Source organism: Trichechus manatus, unplaced genomic scaffold (assembly GCF_000243295.1).
Source record: "Trichechus manatus latirostris isolate Lorelei unplaced genomic scaffold, TriManLat1.0 scaffold00156, whole genome shotgun sequence".
NCBI lineage: Eukaryota > Metazoa > Chordata > Mammalia > Sirenia > Trichechidae > Trichechus > Trichechus manatus.
Window position 1 is genome coordinate 6,417,904 of NW_004444092.1, and position 17,250 is coordinate 6,435,153.

At 38.8% G+C, this 17,250-nt stretch overlaps 1 pseudogene; it reads left to right on the top strand.

The window, feature by feature from the left end:
- Positions 1-9,544: 9,544 nt before the first annotated feature.
- On the top strand, positions 9,545-15,375 carry LOC101344814 (B-cell receptor-associated protein 29 pseudogene; annotated as a pseudogene).
- Positions 15,376-17,250: the final 1,875 nt, after the last annotated feature.

The following is a 17,250-nucleotide window of genomic DNA, read 5'->3' on the forward strand; positions in this document are numbered from 1 at the left end:
ACACAACTGCCACCCATCCTCCTTCATTAACATCATAGAGGCAGGTTTACAACATAAAGGAAAATCACACAGTACCAGGAATCATGGCCTAGCCAAATTGATACACACATTTTTTGGGGGGACATAATTCAAACCATGACAGGAAGGCAGCTACCTGGCCGAACAACAGAACGTGGAAATTATCAAACAATGATTGTAAGATGTTGCAGGACTGGGCAGTGTTTCGTTCCATTGTACATAAGGTAGCTGAGTCAGAATCTACTGGATAACACATAACAGCAGCAACATTGTGCTATGGACACATCTGTCTATAATATATTGATTACACTTTTATGAGAAGATAAGAGCTCTTGTTAGTTGTCTTGGAAAAGACACATCAGATGTTTAAAAGCTGGCAAGAATTCCAGCAGTATTCTACCAGGATTCGTGACTTTCCATGAGGCTGTCTATGACACAACACCTATCAGCTTCTATGACACATCACCTATCAGCTTCTATGACATTACCTATACCGAAACATCCCAAAAGCAGTTGTTGGTAAAGGCTCTGGGGTCTAATTAACCTGAAAGTGCCGAAATTTCAAATTTACTCCAGCTTGAAGATTCTAGGCGATCTCATATATTCATTAATTCATCAAATATTTATCAAGTATAAGGCAATATTCAGGATAAAAAAAATGAGTAAGAACAGGTCCTCACCCTCTAGCACCTCAACATTTATCTGCATCATAAGATAGTGCTAGTTTGAGCTAGAAGTGGTAAGTGGGCTGGAAAATTCCAAACAAAAATTATTCAGGGCTTTTTTGTAGTAAATCAAATCTAGCCTATCAGAAAATCATTTCCTAGGTGAAAAGGATTTTGCTAGAAGGAAAGAGATTGTGCACTGCCTTAAGATGGTTGTAGTTTTTAACTTCTATTTCTGTTATGCTTAAATTAAAAACTTCACTCAGTAAATTTCTTACCGATTTAAAACAGTCAGCTTGTTTAAAGCAAGTTTAACACTATTTTTAATGAGAATGTGGAACTGTTAAGAGCCTTTAATAACCTTAAAGGATCAAAGCTCTTAAAATGGTAATGTTTTGTCCATTGTGTTATTTGACAATAAAAAGAGGGAAGTAAAAAATACATATTCCATAAATGCAATTGGCGCCTGGAACAGGAAAAAAAAAAAAGGTCATTAGTGAAGTAACAGGGGAAATCCGAATGAAGTTAGTAGTTTAATAATACTGTACTAATGCCAATTTCGAGGAGCCCTGGTGGCACGTAAGCACTTGGCTGCTAATCAAAAGGTTAGTAGTTTGAACCCACCAGCCAATCCACAGGAGAAAGATGTGGCAGTCTGCTTCCATAAAGATTTACAGCCTTGGAAGCCCTATGGGAAAGTTCTGCTCTGCCCTACAGGGTCACTAAGAGCCGGAATTGACTTGAAGGTAGTAGATTTGGTTCAGTTTTGGTGTAATGCCAATTTCTTAGTTTTGATAAGCATATCATGATTATATAAAATGTTAACGTTAGGGGACTCTGGATGAAGTGTATATGGGAACACCCTGTACTATTCTTGCAACTCTTGCAACTCTTCTGTAAAACTAAAATTATTTCAGATAAAACTACTGAAGAAAAAATAATGCATATCCCAAATCATCCAGCTTTTCTCATATCTTAGTACAAATGTAAGAGCTCTCAAACTGATGCATCTAGAATTGACCCAATAGATACAAGCATTATCAGGCAGTCATTTTCCTAAGATCACGGAAGTCTAGGCTTCCAGTGGCTCTTTCTGAAGAGAAGTATCCTACTCTGCTATGGGATTTAGAAACAAAAATGTATAATTCCCTATGAAGGTAGATGTACAGAGATGCTTAGGATTCTTTTATTCCATTGCCTCTCAACTTACCCATCAACACATCCTTTATGACCAGAAAGTTAAATGACATTCTAGAGGGCGTAGAGCTATAGCCAAAAGTGACACGCCTACAGACAGAAAACTTCTTTGCAGGTTAACTTAAAAATATCATGCAATACATTATGTTTTATATTATTTATTTGCTTAATAGTTTTCCCATAAAGTTGATGCTTCAAGAAATTCCCTAAAAAATGGTTAGGTGGTTTTACCACGTTGAACCAAGGACCTTGTTTAATCTTTGATAGGGCACTATGAAATTTGATGGGGTAAGAGAGGTTGTCTGTAATTTATGAAGGAGAAGGTGCTCTGTCTGAGGAAGGTGAGGCTCAGAGAGTTGATGAGATTTGCTCATGATCTATAATCATCAACTGAGTGAAGACCAACGACCGTGTGTGTGTGTGTGTGTGTGTGTGTCTGAATGGGAGGTCTTGGCCACGTGGAATACCACTCTCATTTTCCCAGCCACAGGGCCATTAAGTCAGGGAAGCTTCCATCCCAGGTAGTTCCTCAGGAACTTTCCCTTTCCCGTTTTGTTTCCTGTCTCTCTCTGTGTGTGTCTCTGTGTGTGTGTGTGTGTGTGTGCTTGGTCTTACCCTGTCTTTTCTCCATATAAGGATGGAAACCTTTTTCAATATACTAAATTGGTTCAGTTTAGCAATCCAGGGAGATGGATGCATTTTACAGTGCTTTTTCTTTCAGCCACCATTTAGCTTGTTACACTGATAAGACAGCCGTAACGCAGCCTGAAATACTGAATGAGACTATGTGCTCTCCAGAGTCCCACCTCTGTCAGGTCTATAAAGCACAAGGTGAAGTGAATTCACTCTGATGACTTCAGGCAGTACAACTAAGAGTGCAACTGATTTGAGAAATCCCAAACCCAAATTCTGTTTATATAATCAAAAGCAGGCCAGTTTGAATGATTTAGGTAATCCCCCAATTTATGGATTGGTTTGGCTTAATCATCTGACCCGACATTCATTACTCAGATACCATTTCTGTAATCATTCAGGAAGTTCAAGTTTTGTTTACTCGCTTGTTTTTCTCCTTAATTCTAATTGATGACCAAAATTAGTGGGATAAAACTCTTCTACTGAGTATTCTATCAATTAATTAGAACCACAATACAATGCACGCTGAGATAAATCATAATTGGTTGGATGAGCTAAAAATCACATAACTGTTAAATTGCACACTCATGTTCTAAAGATTGGAACAGGAAATCTTACACACTTATGTGTCTGGTATATAGTTAGCTTTGTTTTGACAGCTTCAAAAATCACGTTTATTCCCATAAAGAAGGCAATAAAAATCAACTCAGCCTGTGTGAAAAAGAACTTCAGCAGATTTGGCCAGCTCCTGGATAATACCAGGAACAACACCACATTGGAACCTCCAGATCTCAAGCTTCCAAGAATCATTATACAGATGCATTCAGTGGGGCGTGTTAATAAAAGTCATGAAAGAGGTTTTGGTAATACGGTGCTATGACATTTTAGAATTGTCATTCATCTCCAATTTTGTCACAAGGTAACAATGTTTCCTCTATTTTTCCCTTTTGAATTCATTTCTAAACTTTTTAAAAAGAAATTTCAAAATGTAGTTTGCCAAGTTTATAATTTACTCATTTTCTTGTAAGTTTATCCAGAATTGTCCTTGTAACATTATCCAAATCCTAGCACACAGTTGAAAGGAAATTGCTAGATTTACCTACTCCCGGTATTCATGGAATATTAATGTATTGAATCCTCTGGGTTTCTCTTGAGTCCTTAGGAAAAGGAAACATGAATTTCAATCAGACCACATTGTATAAGAGGTATGACACATTTTCGACATTTTATGCTATTTGGTGGAGTTTATTCCTTTGCCTGGCATAATATCTAAAATTGCATTTGGAAGGCATAAACACAAAAAACCAAAAATCTTTCCCTTTGCTTTTTAATAGCAATACCACAAAGGGAACAGTGCACTTTCTGGAATATGTGGGCAGAAAAAACATCCCAGTAACAGAAAATTGAAGCTAAGCCATAATGTATCAACCTTTTGTAGTCCAGATACCCCTTCTCTCTTCTGCCACCCAAATATCCCTAATCAAATCATGAGAGGATGTTAATTATCAGATAGCTTATAAGAGAGCTTGGGTATTCAACCTCAGAAAAGTTATTAATGGGTAAGAATTTATGTAACCAACTGTAACCAACCAACCAACCAATTGTCGTCGATTCTGACTCATAGCGACCCTATAGGACAGAGTGGAACTGCCCCATAGGGTTTCCAAGGAGTGGCTGGTAGATTCGAACTGCCAGCCTTTTGGTTAGCAGCCAAGCTCTTAATCACCGCGCCACCAGGGCTAATTTCTATTGGGCAGCACACTTCCTTTCTCCCACCCTCTGATTCTTTGGAAAATATTTCCCCTATTCTATATGCACCTGATAGGGTGTCAGTTATGCTTCCCAGTCCCATTTTTTAACCCTATAACAGGGCTGAGCAAATGTCCTAGGGCTGGCCAATTATAGTATTCCATTCCCCTGGACGTACTGATTAGAATAGAGACAAGCATATGACCCAAGCAGAGCCAATGAAAGTCCTGTCCTGAGATTGATATATAGCTGTAGAGAAGACTGCTGCCTTATTTCTACTGGTTGTCGAGCTGGGACAATGTAAAGCTGTAGCTGAAAGTGGTCATCTTCTCTGGCTACATGGAGAAAGCTGTCTGCAACAAGAAGTAAAAAGGCCATTGTGCAGAGAGAAGAAGAGACAAACAGAAACAAGATATGGTGAGAGAGACTATTAAAGGGAGGATCTGAAATTCTAGATCCAGTCAAGTCTGAAGGTCTCATCCCTGGACTTCCTGGTTAAATGTGCTAATACATTATTATTTGCTTAAGTTGGTTTGAATTATAACCAAGAAGGCACTGACTAATACACAAACTATGTGCCTATGTTAAATAAGCATTCTCTTTATTGAGGGTCCAACTCACAAACTGAAAGAAGTCTGTTAAATTAGTAGTTTGTTCTCATTGACAAAGTGTACAGCTTTGGGAGGGTTCTCAGAGAGCTATGGTGAGGATTAAGACACCTGACCTCCATCTGAACTGGTCATGGAGATCAGTGGAGTGGCAATGTTACAGCCAGATGGCCCTTTTGATATAAGTCAAGCTTGTAACACTGCCTGAACTTTAAACTTTCAAGAGCCTAAGTCAATGGATAATACAGGCTACAAGTAAAATGAGATGGAATCATTCCATTCCAAGTAGCAGTTCTAGCACACAGAATGCTAGATTTCTGATAAGATCCTTCCCTACAGAAAGTCTAAAAGAGAAACACAGAATGTCTGCAAAGTGTGATAGAAGATAAGATGCAAAATAAGATCTGGCGCAAACAAGCCCTTAGGGACTGTTAAGACTCCTACTAACATAGACCTTATGTAACCTCTGAGAAACTAGCCAATCTCAGGTTTCATAATATATATCACATGAGTGCTGAGGTTGCATGTTTAGCAAGCAAAGCTGTTATGATAGTTATTTTGCTAATTAAGAAAGAAAATGGGGGCTCCAAAAGGCAAAGGATGGCATCTGGGTCCCAGGGATGGGTCATGCCTCCTGTCCCCTGCCCCACATATCCTGCATTGCAGCATGGTCTCCCATTATAACACATCTTTCCTAATGTTCTAATATAACATCACACATCACAATGTCCTGGGGATGGAGGATGGATTGGATTATACTTGTCATAAATTTAATAGGAAAACAAACATGAGAAGACATAGAAATAGCTGCATAATCTTGGAGGAGGTTCATATTCTAATTTGTGATAGTATAAACTGAAAAACATTTTCAAGATAGAAATTTAAAATACAGGAAAATGAGGGGCCTCACCTCATGGAGTGACCAACCACTCTCATTGCAGATTGTGTCCTTCTCATCTGCTTCCAGTCTTTCCATGTTTCTGCTCAGACAGTCCCTGTGTAGCCCTATTAGGGAAGTCAAAGTTTTTCTATCCTCTAGCCAATTGTACTAACTATAGAACTGTAAAGCTGAAAAAAGTCAGATTTGGGCAAAAAAAAAAAAATCACTTTTCTTCCTTTGACTCACATATTATCTTGGATCCTCTGGATCCACAGAATAACTAACCAAACATTAAATCTCTCAGCCATACCAGCAAAATAAGCATTGCTAATCCTACCTTATACATGTTCGTAATAGCCTAACCTCCTCTATATAGATAGATGTCCTGCTAAACAACTGCCTTAGACATGGAAGCTCGTCGTTCACAGTGCAGAGTTATAGCATTCAGTTGTTTCAGTAAGGTCCATCTTCTTTCAGCAAACCAAGGTCCCTACCAAGCTGTACAATCTACCTGACTATGACATTGAAGGAATTCTACTTTAGGGATTCACTATAGTGTGATTCCAGGAGTAATCCCTCCTGAAATCAAACCTAGATTCTACATCTCCACTGAGAGCAAGGTTTAGCTGCAGAAGACTTTGTCTTCCTTTTCCTAAACCTTCTCAGTATTTCTGTGTGGAAATAATCCCCCACAGATTTAATGTTCTCAGCATTTACTCATGTTCATGGATTTTTTCCCAATTTCCACACACATTTTCCACATCCTGCTTTCTTTAAAAGTAGTGTGTTCTACGTCTGCACAGTGTGGAGCATAATGGAATAATTGTTTCACAGTTCCCACAAACTTTCCTTAAAGTGGTCCCCAGACTGTGCTCCTCAACCGCAAAGCAGTTTGTAGTTGCCTGTGGTCCAACTCGACTCCGAGATTCTTCCTGGCCATCCTCTCCTATGGCCAGATGCCCACCCCCTGACCTCATCGTGTATGGATTCTCTTTCTTTCTTTCTTTTTTTATTTTGTGCTTTCAAATTGGTTCTTATACTATATATATTCTGACCATTTTGCCTGGTCTTTAATGCTTGGTTTAATTCTAATCCTTTCCAATGTGAAGCTAATGAAATATTCTCTTTTATCACAGAAGATACATTATTTTTGTTCTGACATCAAATACCTTAAATCAATAGCTACTTCTGAAACCTAATGTAAAAGTAGTAAAAACCTAAGGCAAACAAACAAACGAACAAAAACCCCACGGACAGAAATAACAATGCAAGCGTCAAAAAGTTGACTGTCTCCTATTCAAACATCTCATCTTTCTCTCTATTTTCCCCATATATTGGAATCTAAGGGTGCCATTCATGAAATTAGGAAACAGTGGAAGAGAACATTTAGGGAAAATATATCATGAGTTTGGTTTTGGGCAGGTTGAGTTTGAGGTACACCTGAAAGATCTCAAAGGAGATATGAAATAAGCAACTGTACAGGTCTGGAAGTCAGGCGAGTGGTCTTTTCTGGAAATACAAACATAGGAATTGTCAATATATGGGAATTAAAGCCATGAAAATAATTTTAGTCATCTGGTGTGAAGCTGTGGAATGATAGTGAAGACACCCTAGAAAAGAGCCTCTAGGAGAAGAAACCATCAAAAGAGACTGAGAAGACATGACCACAGAGCTAGGAGAAATCCCAGGAGACTGTGATAAAAGAGATACTATAAATATAAAAGAAGGAATGAAGAGCCAATATGGCTAATGATGCTAAGAGGTCACTTAAGAGTTTGTTAAATTTATGGACATGGACTGAAAAACTATTTTCGTGACATCAGTTTTAGAAAACTAGAAGGGACAGGTGATAGAGTAGAATGGCTGAAGTAATCATGTGTCAGGCACCTTCTAAGTGCTTCATAGGTATAGTCTTCTTTAATTCTGACAGTGACCCTTACAGACAAGGAAATTAAAGTTCAAGAAGATGATTGCCCAAGCTCATACAATTCTATGAGGTAGCAGAGCTGAAACTCAAACTCCAGTTTTAAAGACGTCTGGTTGGGTTTTGTTGTCGTTATTGTTTTTTATTTAAGATGCTTATTGAAAACGGAAATAGAATGAATTTGCAAGTCATTTTTGAAATATTCAGTGAAAGGAAATAAATCTCCATAGTCTTTAATTTTGGGTCTTCTTTCATTTTTGACTAATACATGACATATTTTAAAAGGGTTATTGTAAAAAGCACCTGAAACCTGCATCATCCCCACCTCATTTCTACTCTAAGGAGGCAGACACTTTTACCTCTTCTATCTGTGAGGTTGCTCTTGGTTGTGTCATTGTATTTATTTTCATTTTTCTAAATAATATGCTATTACTACTCATTCTGACTTTATAATTTTTGGATATTAACTATGTACTTTATGTTATGGGAGATATAATTCAATTACACCAGCCCACTTCCCCTTCCCTTCCCTACCCAATGTAAATATACCATGATTTTAGTTATAGAAAATCATGTTATATATTAATGTAATTATGTAAATAGTATACATTAGAGGCAAACGTTATATTATGTTTATATTTTCTCCTAAGGTAACAATCACCTAATTTTAACTTGCATGCTTTTTTATAAACCTATCCTAAAACGGATTAAGTTTATAGTTTATAGTTCATTAAAGTCACCATAAACCAATCGCCAATGTTTTCAAAATGCTGAAGTTTGTCAGTTAGGTCCTCTAATTTCGCAAAGGCTTATCTCCCAGGAGCCTCTATCTTCTTGTGGCAGCATTTTCATGCCTAGTTATATTTTCATTCTCATGCCATCTACTTTCTGTCCTTCACCTTCCCCTAGAGGTGTGCTCTCCTCTTAGTCTCTCATTCCACCTTCTTTCAAACGGAATCTATTATGAAAGAATGGACAGTAACGTGGTCTCTATCCCAGGTCATTAGATCCCTCAACAGTTAAATGTAAGAAATTGTTCCCTAAAGAAACCTCGTGGGTGAAGGACCAAAAAAAAAGCCCAGTTGCCATTGAGTCAATTCCATTGAATCATAGAGTTTTCAAGGATGAGACCTTTCAGAAGCAGATCACCAGGGCTTTCACTATCAGCTTTTTGTTTAGTAGACAATGCTTAACCGTTCGCACCACTCAGGGATTCTCTTTGTACTTTGAAATCAGCCTAAGAGGCCACCATGTGTCACTGTGTTGAAGCATTGCCTCATCAGTCTCACGAACATGGCATGCTGATTCAAGACAAAAACTTCCATGCGGGCCCTCCCTTCAAAAGAGCAGCGCTATAGTCCTTCTTTAGCTACAGAAACACTCAAGTGAAAGCTTATTTCAAAATGATGTATAAATTCTATACATTATTAATCTTGCATTAAACCAAATCATTCCTTAAAATGTAATTTATGTTCAGTAAGTTATTTTTCTTAGTCGTTAAAGCACATTATTAAATATTTTATGAACAATTGTGTCACTTTGTCAGAAATATAATAACAGCAGGGAGTTTTATGTTCATTCTTAGGAAAATATATAGTAGATTGTAGAACAAAGCAAATTGGTTTATCATCACTGTTAATCTCTTTTCACAAGAGCTATTGCTTTTTTAAATAATCAAGCAATCTTAAATATGTGCAATGGACAATTAGATTACTTTTAAATAGATTAGTTGGATTGCTCAACCTAATTGCCTCTGGATTTTATAAATGGCCACATTATCTGCTCTGGAAGACTTCCGGAAGAGATGGCACATAAACCATAGGCAGTAAATGATGAAGACCTTTTAAGTTGTGAGATTTGCTGATCAAATATGACTGCACAGAAATCCCCTAGACAACCCATTATCTCAAGGTGAGGTCTCCAGACTACTAGCATCAGAATCACTTAAGGACTTTTTAAAAATGAAAATTCTTAGGCTTCATTCTAGACATGCTAAATAAGAAATTCTGTGAGTGGGGCCCAGAAATCTGGAATAAAGCAGTACAGTATACTTAAACTTTAGCCTACATCTGAGTCACCTGGAGAGCTTGTTAAACCAGAGATTGCTTGGAACCAACCCTGAGTCAATGGTTACCAATTGATAATGACACTGCTAGTCAGATAATTACACCTTGAGAACTACTGGCCTAAGGAAATTAAACACCACATGGATGAAATGGGTTACTGTATGATTTTGTGTTGGGACTTTTAACCTTACTCCTGTTTAAATATGCGTATGTAGGGAAGGGAAGGGGAGAGTCCATTTCTGAACAACTATTTACTGAGATCTACTGTATTAAAGGCACAGGACCATGTGCCGTTGTTTACATACTAGCTGGGGAAGCACAATAAATAGTGAAGTTAAATTTTATTACAGTCATTTTGCATACTTTCAGGTGATAAAAGAGTGAGTGCCATGTGAGTAGTGCCTAACAGGTGAAGCTGACCATCTGGGGGAATCAAGAAAGGTTTTCCTGAGAAAGTCATTTTTAAGTTGCAGTCTAAAGAAGTGTGTATTAGTTTTCTATTGCTGTAGCAACAAATTACTACAAATTTAGCAGCTTAAATAATATAAATTTATCATCTTACTGGTCTGTGAGATAGAATTCCAAAATGTGCTAAAATCAAGGTCTCAGCAGGGCTGCATTCCTTTAGGAGGTTCTAGGGGAGAATACCCTAGAAGAATGGGGCATCAGGGTTGGAGGAAGACTTGTTAACAACCTGTGATATGCAGATGACACAACATTGCTTGCTGAAAATGAAGAGAACTTGAAACACTTACTGATGAAGATCAAAGACCACAGTCTTCAGTATGGATTACACCTCAACATAAAGATAACAAAAATCATCACAACTGGACCAATAAGCAACATCATGATAAACGAAGAAAAGATTGAAGTTGTCAAGGATTTCATTTTACTTGGATTCACAATCAACACCCACAGAAGCAGCAGTCAAGAAATCAAATGATGCATTGCATTGGGTAAATCTTCTGCAAAAGACTTCTTTAAAGTGTTAAAAGGCAAAGATGTCACCTTGAAGACTAAGGTGCACCCAAGCCATGGTGTTTCCAATCGTGTCATATGAAAGCTGGACAATGAATAAGGAAGACCAAAGAAGAACTGATGGTTTTGAATTGTGGTGTTGGTGAAGAATATTGAATATATCATGGACTGCTAAAAGAATGAACAAATCTGTCTTGGAAGAAGTATAACCCGAATGCTCCTTAGAAGCAAGGCTGGCGAGACTACACCTCATATACTTTGGACATGTTATCAGAGAGATCAGTCCCTGGAGAAGGACATCATGCTTGTAAAGTTGAGGGTCAGCAAAAAACAGAAAGACCCTCAACTACATGGATTGACATAGTAGCTGCAACAATGGGCTCGAGCATAACAACAATTGTGAGGATGGTGCAGGACTGGGCAATGTTTCGTTCTGTTGTATGTATGGTTGCTATGAGTCAAAACTGACTTGATGGCACCTAACAACAACAAGGGAAGAATCCATTGCCTTGTCTTTTCCAGCTTCTAGAGGCCATCCACATTCCTTGGCTCATGAACTTTTCTTCCATCTTCCAAGTCAGCAACAATGCATCTTTCTATGCCTCTCCTTTACAGTCATATCTTCCTCTATCTGACTCCTCTCTTCTACCTCCCTCTTCCATTGTTAAGAACCCTTCTGGTTACATTGGACCCACCTAGATAATCCAGGATAAAATCCTTCTCTTAACTTCAGATGATTAGCCAGCTTAACTCTATCTGGAACCTTAATTTCCTTTTGCCATGTAAACTAACCGTTTCATTGGTTCAGGGGATTCTAATGTGACATCCTTGTAGGGAGGGGGTGTCTTAGTTATCTAGTGCTGTTATAACAGAACAACACAAGTGAGTGGCTTTAACAAACAGAAATTTATTTTCTCACTGTTTAGGGGGCTAGAAGTCCAAATTCAGGGTGCCGGCTCCAGGGGAAGTCTTTCTGTCTGTGTCAGCTCTGGAGGAAGGTCCTTGTCTCTTTGAGATTCCGCTCCTGGGCAATCTTCATGTGGCTTGGCATCTCTCTTCCCCCATATCTGCTTCTTTTTCTTGGTTGTTTAATCTCTTCTTTATCTCAAAAGAGATTGACTCAAAACATACCCAGCACTAATCCAGTCTCATTAATACAACAAAGACAACCTATTCCCAAATGAGATTACAACCACAGTCATAGAGGTTAGGATTTACAACACATATTTGTGGGGGACAAAATTCAATCCATAACATTCCACCCTTTGGCCCCCAAAATTCATGTCCTTACCACATGCCAAACACATTTACCCCATCACATCATCCCAAAAGTCTTAAATCAACTCCAAGTCCTGGGGAAAAATTCCTCTTCATCTGTGACTCTTCATCTGGGAATTTATGAAATCTAGAACACAAGTTATCTACTTCCAAAGTACAATAGTGGAACAGACACAAGGTAGACATTTCCATTACAAATGAGAGAAATTGGAGGGAAAAATAGATGTCAGAAGAGACTCTGAAACTTGCTTTTGAAGATACAGTAGCTAGACCAAATGGAAGAAAGAATAAAGTAAAAGAGCTGAACAGAGGATTTCAAAGGGCGGTTCGAGAAGGCAAAGTAAAGTGTTATAATGACATGTGCAAAGACCTGGAGTTAGAAAAGCAAAAGGGAAGAACACCCTCAACATTTCTCAAGCTGAAAGAACTGAAGAAAAAATTCAAGGATTGAATTCTAATACTGAAGGATTCTATGGGCAAAATATTGAACCACACAGGAAGCATCAAAGGAAGATGGAAGGAATACAGAGAGGCACTATACAAAAAGAAAACATTTCAGGAGGTAGTATATGATCAAGAACTGAGGGTACTGAAGGAAGAAATCCAAGCTGCACTGAAGGCACTGGTGAAAAACAAGGTTCCAGGAATTGACGGAATACCAATTGAGAAATTTCAAAAAATGGATGCAACGCTAGAAGCTCTCTTTCTATGCCAGGAAATTTGGAATACAGCTACCTGGCGAGCTGACTGAAAGACATCCATATTTGTGCCCATTCCAAAGAAAGGTGGTCCAACAGAATGTGTAAATTACTGAACAATATCATTAATGTCACACACAAGTAAAATTTTGCTGAAGATAACTTAAAAATGGTTGCAGCAGTGTATTGACAGGGAACTGTCAGAAATTCAAGCTGGATTCAGAAGAGGACGTGGAACAAGGGATATCATTGCTGATGTCAGATGGATCTTGACTGAAAGCAGGGAACACCAGAAGAATGTTGTCTTAGTCATCTAGTGCTGCTCTAACAGAAATACCACAAGTGGATGGCTTTAACAAAGAGAAGTTTATTCTCTCACAGTCCAGTAGAATACAAGTCCAAATTCAGAGTGTCAGCTCCAAGAGAATGCTTTCTCTGTTGGCTCTGGAGGAAGGTCTGTGTCATCAATCTTCCCTCGGTCTGGAAGCTTCTCTGTGCAGGAACCTCAGGTCCAAAGGGCACGCTCTGCTCTTGGCATTGCTTTCTTGGTGCTATGAGCTTCCCATGTGTCTCTCTTCACTTCTCTCTTTTATATCTCAAAAGAGATTGGATTAAGACACTAATCTTGTAAACCTCATCAGTATAACTCTTGATAATGATAGAGTTTACAACACATAAGGAAATCACATCAGATTACACAATCATACAATACTGGGAATCATGACCTAGCCAAGTTGATACACATATTTTTTGGGGGACACAATTCAATCTGTGACATTGATGTTTATCTGTGTTTTATTGACTATGCTAAGGCATTTGACTGTGTGGATCAAAACAGATTATGGATAACATTGTGAAGAATGGGAATTCCAGAACACTTAACTGTGCTTATGAGGAACCTATACATAGACCAAGAGGCAGTCATTCCAAAAGAATAAAGTGTTTGAAACAGAACTGTGTTATTTAAAATCAGGAAAGGTGTGCACCACCGGACTTGCATAGTTTCACCATACTTATTCAATCTGTATGCTGAGCAAATAATCCGAGGAGCTGGACTGCCTTAGTTATCTGGTGCTGCTATAACAGAAATACCACAAGTGGATGGCTTTAACAAAGAGAAATTTATTCTCTCATAGTCTAGTAGAGTATAAGTCCAAATTCAGGGCATCAGCTCCAGGAGAAGGCTTTCTCTGTCTGTCAGCTCTGGAGGAATGTCCCTGTCATCAATTTTCCTCTGGACTAGGAAGTCTCCACACAGGGACCCCAGATCTAAAGGACGTGCTCTGCTCCTTGTGCTGCACTTTTGGTGGTTTGAGATCTCCCTATCTCTCTGCTCGCTTCTCTTTTATATCTCAAAAGAGATTGGTTTAAGACACAACCTAATCTTGTAGATTCAGTCCTGCCTCATTAGCATAACTGCCGCTAATCCCACCTATTTAATATCATAAAGGTAGGATTTACAACACATAGGAAAATTACATCAGATGACAAAACAGTGGACAATCACACAATATTGGGAATCATGGCCTAGCCAAATTGATCCACATGTTTTTGGGGAACACAATTCAATCCATGACATGGACTATATGAAGCAGAATGCAGCATCAGGATTTCAGGAAGACTAATTAACAACCTACAATACTACACCTTGTTTGCTGAGAGTGAAGATGACTTGAAGCACTTACTGCTGAAGATCAAAGACCACAGCTTTCAGTATGGAGTACGCTTTACCATAAAGAAGACAAAAATCCTCACAACAGGATCAGTAAGCAAAGTCATGATAAATGGAGAAAACACTGAAGTTGTCAAGGATTTCGTTTTACTTGGATCCACAATCAACACCCATGGAAGCAGCAGTCAAGAAATCGAACAGTCCGGCTCATCGGCCGCCGCGGAGCAGCGCGGACAGCAGGGCTGGCGGCGGCCGTGGTGTGAAGAGAACAAAAGGACAGTCCAATGGGCGGCAGTTGCAACCTTTCATTATGCTGAAATAAGGACTCATTTTAATCTTCTGTCTCCCCTTTATTCCTCCTCAGAGATGGTAGAAGATTTTTTCATTTCACACCTGGGGTAAAATTGCAACTTTTTGGAACAAGGCTTTCCTTAGTATTATAGTCCTATTAATTGTTCTGTTTCTAGATGCTGTGAGAGAAATAAGAAAATATTCCTATGCTCACGCCATTGAGAAAAGCTTAGTCCACAGCCCTAGTGCCTATGAGCGTACACAGATGAAACTATTTAGGTCTCAAAGAAATCTTTACATTTCTGGATTTTCATTAATTTTTTGGCTGGTATTGAGACGTCTGGTTACCCTTATTACTCAACTGGCAAAAGAACTGTCAACCAAAGGAGTGCTTAAAACTCAAATGGAAAATACTAGTGTGGCTGCCAGAAAATTCATGGAAGAGAATGAAAAACTAAAACGGCTATTGAAAACCTATGGCAAGGGAGAGCAACACATGTTGGAAGCAGAAAATAAAAAACTAGTAGAAGACCAGGAAAAATTGAAGACTGAATTAAAGAAGACTTCAGATGCCCTTTCTAAGGCACAAAATGACGTGATGACAAAGAAGATGCAATCAGAGAAACTTTCAAAAGAATATGACCGACTCCTGAAAGAACACTCAGAACTTCAGGATCGTGCAGAAAAAGGCGGTAAGAAAGGCCTGCGAACTTTGTGAAAGAAGATTGTGATACACCGTGTCAGGATGATTAATTTGTTATCAAGTTAACGTCTAAGAAATAGACAATTCACTTCAGAAAAACGCGCTGTATATGACCAGACAGTAATTCTGTTAATGCTGCGTATAGGCTGTATGGTAATGGCATTGTCACACTATTTGATGATGTTTCAGAAATATTGTAAAGTCTGTATTCCAGCTCTTAAGAAAAATATTACCGTGTTAAACACCGTATTTATGTATTAATAGCAACACTGGTGTATAGTGGCTGTTTACCAATAAAAGGAAAAATTCATTAGCCAAAAAAAAAAAAAAGAAAGAAAGAAATCGAACAATGTATTGCTTTGAGCAAATCTGCTGCAAAACACCTCTTTAAAATGTTAAAAAACAAAGATGTCACTTTGAGGACTAAGGCAAGCCTGACCCAAGCCATAGTACTTTCAATTGCCTCATATGCTTGCAAAAGCTGGACAATGAATAAGGAAGATTGAAAGAGAATTGATCCATTTGAATAATGGTGTTGGCAAAGAATATTGAATATGCTGTGGGCTTCCAGAAGAATGAAAAATCTGTCGTGGAAGAAGTACAGCCAGGATACTCCTTAGAAGCAAGGATCTCGAGACTTCGTGTCACGTACTTTGGACATGTTATCAGGAGGGACCAGTCCCTGGAGAAGGACATCATGCTTGGGAAAGTAGAAGGTCAGCAAAAAAGAGAAAGACCCTCGATGAGATGGATTGACACAGAGGCTGTAACAATGGGCTCAAACATAGCAACAACTGGGAGGATGGTACAGGACTGGGCAGTGTTTCATTCTGTTGTACATAGGGTTGCTACGCATTGGAACCGACTTGATGGCACCTAATAACAAACAACGACAGCATATATAGATAGCAAATATTTTTTGTTTTCTTGCCTCCCTTATTCCATCACTTATAAAGTATAATATGTAAATGGGGCCAGTGAGTTTTTGGTTCTACACATGTTAGTTGTATCATGTTTGGTGCAAGTATGACTTTATAATTGTCTTTATTTAGAGAGTATGTATGGCTTAAGGATGTGTGTACAGGTTCACGTTGACAGGGGTGAACTGTGATGGCTAATGTTGTATGTCTACTTGTCTAGGCCATGATTCCCAGTACTGTGTGGCTGTTCTCCATTTTGTGATCTGATGTAATTATTCTCCATTTTATGTGTTATAAATTCTAACCTCTATATGTTAATGAGGCAGGATTGGTATGGGGTATATCTTTAGTCACAGCCCTACAAGAGGGTTTGTCTGCAGTCGCACTCTTACTCACATCACACCCTCACTCTGATGTAGGGGGAGTTACTTTAGGAGTGTGACCTGCATCCAATATATATATATATGGATGCTCTGGCAAGGCTCTCCCTTGCTCTGGATCCTGTATTCTGCTGGTCATCATCTGACCTCCAGTTCTTGGGACTTGAGCCTGTCATTTGACCTGCCAATTCTGGGATTTGCTGGCTTATGCAGCCCTGTGAGCCTGCTGTCTACCATCTGACCTGCTGATTTTGGGATTTACCTTTTTCTACAGCCCCATGAGCCAACAGCCTCCCATCCTTCCAGTTGTGGGTTAGTCAGCCTCTACAGCCACGTGAGTCAGAAGAAGCCTCCAGCCTGTCACCTGATCCACGGATTTGGGACTTGCCAGACTCCACAACTGCATGAGGCATTTCTTTGAGATAAATTTCTCCATATATTTATATATATACGCTTCACTGTTTTTGCTTTTGTGGAGAAACCAGCCTAAGACAGGAGGCATTATTCTGTGTACCACAGAACGTAAGAACTTAGCGGGGTTAAAAAGAAGGAAAAGAACATTCCAAGCATATGTCAGTCTACAGTCAATA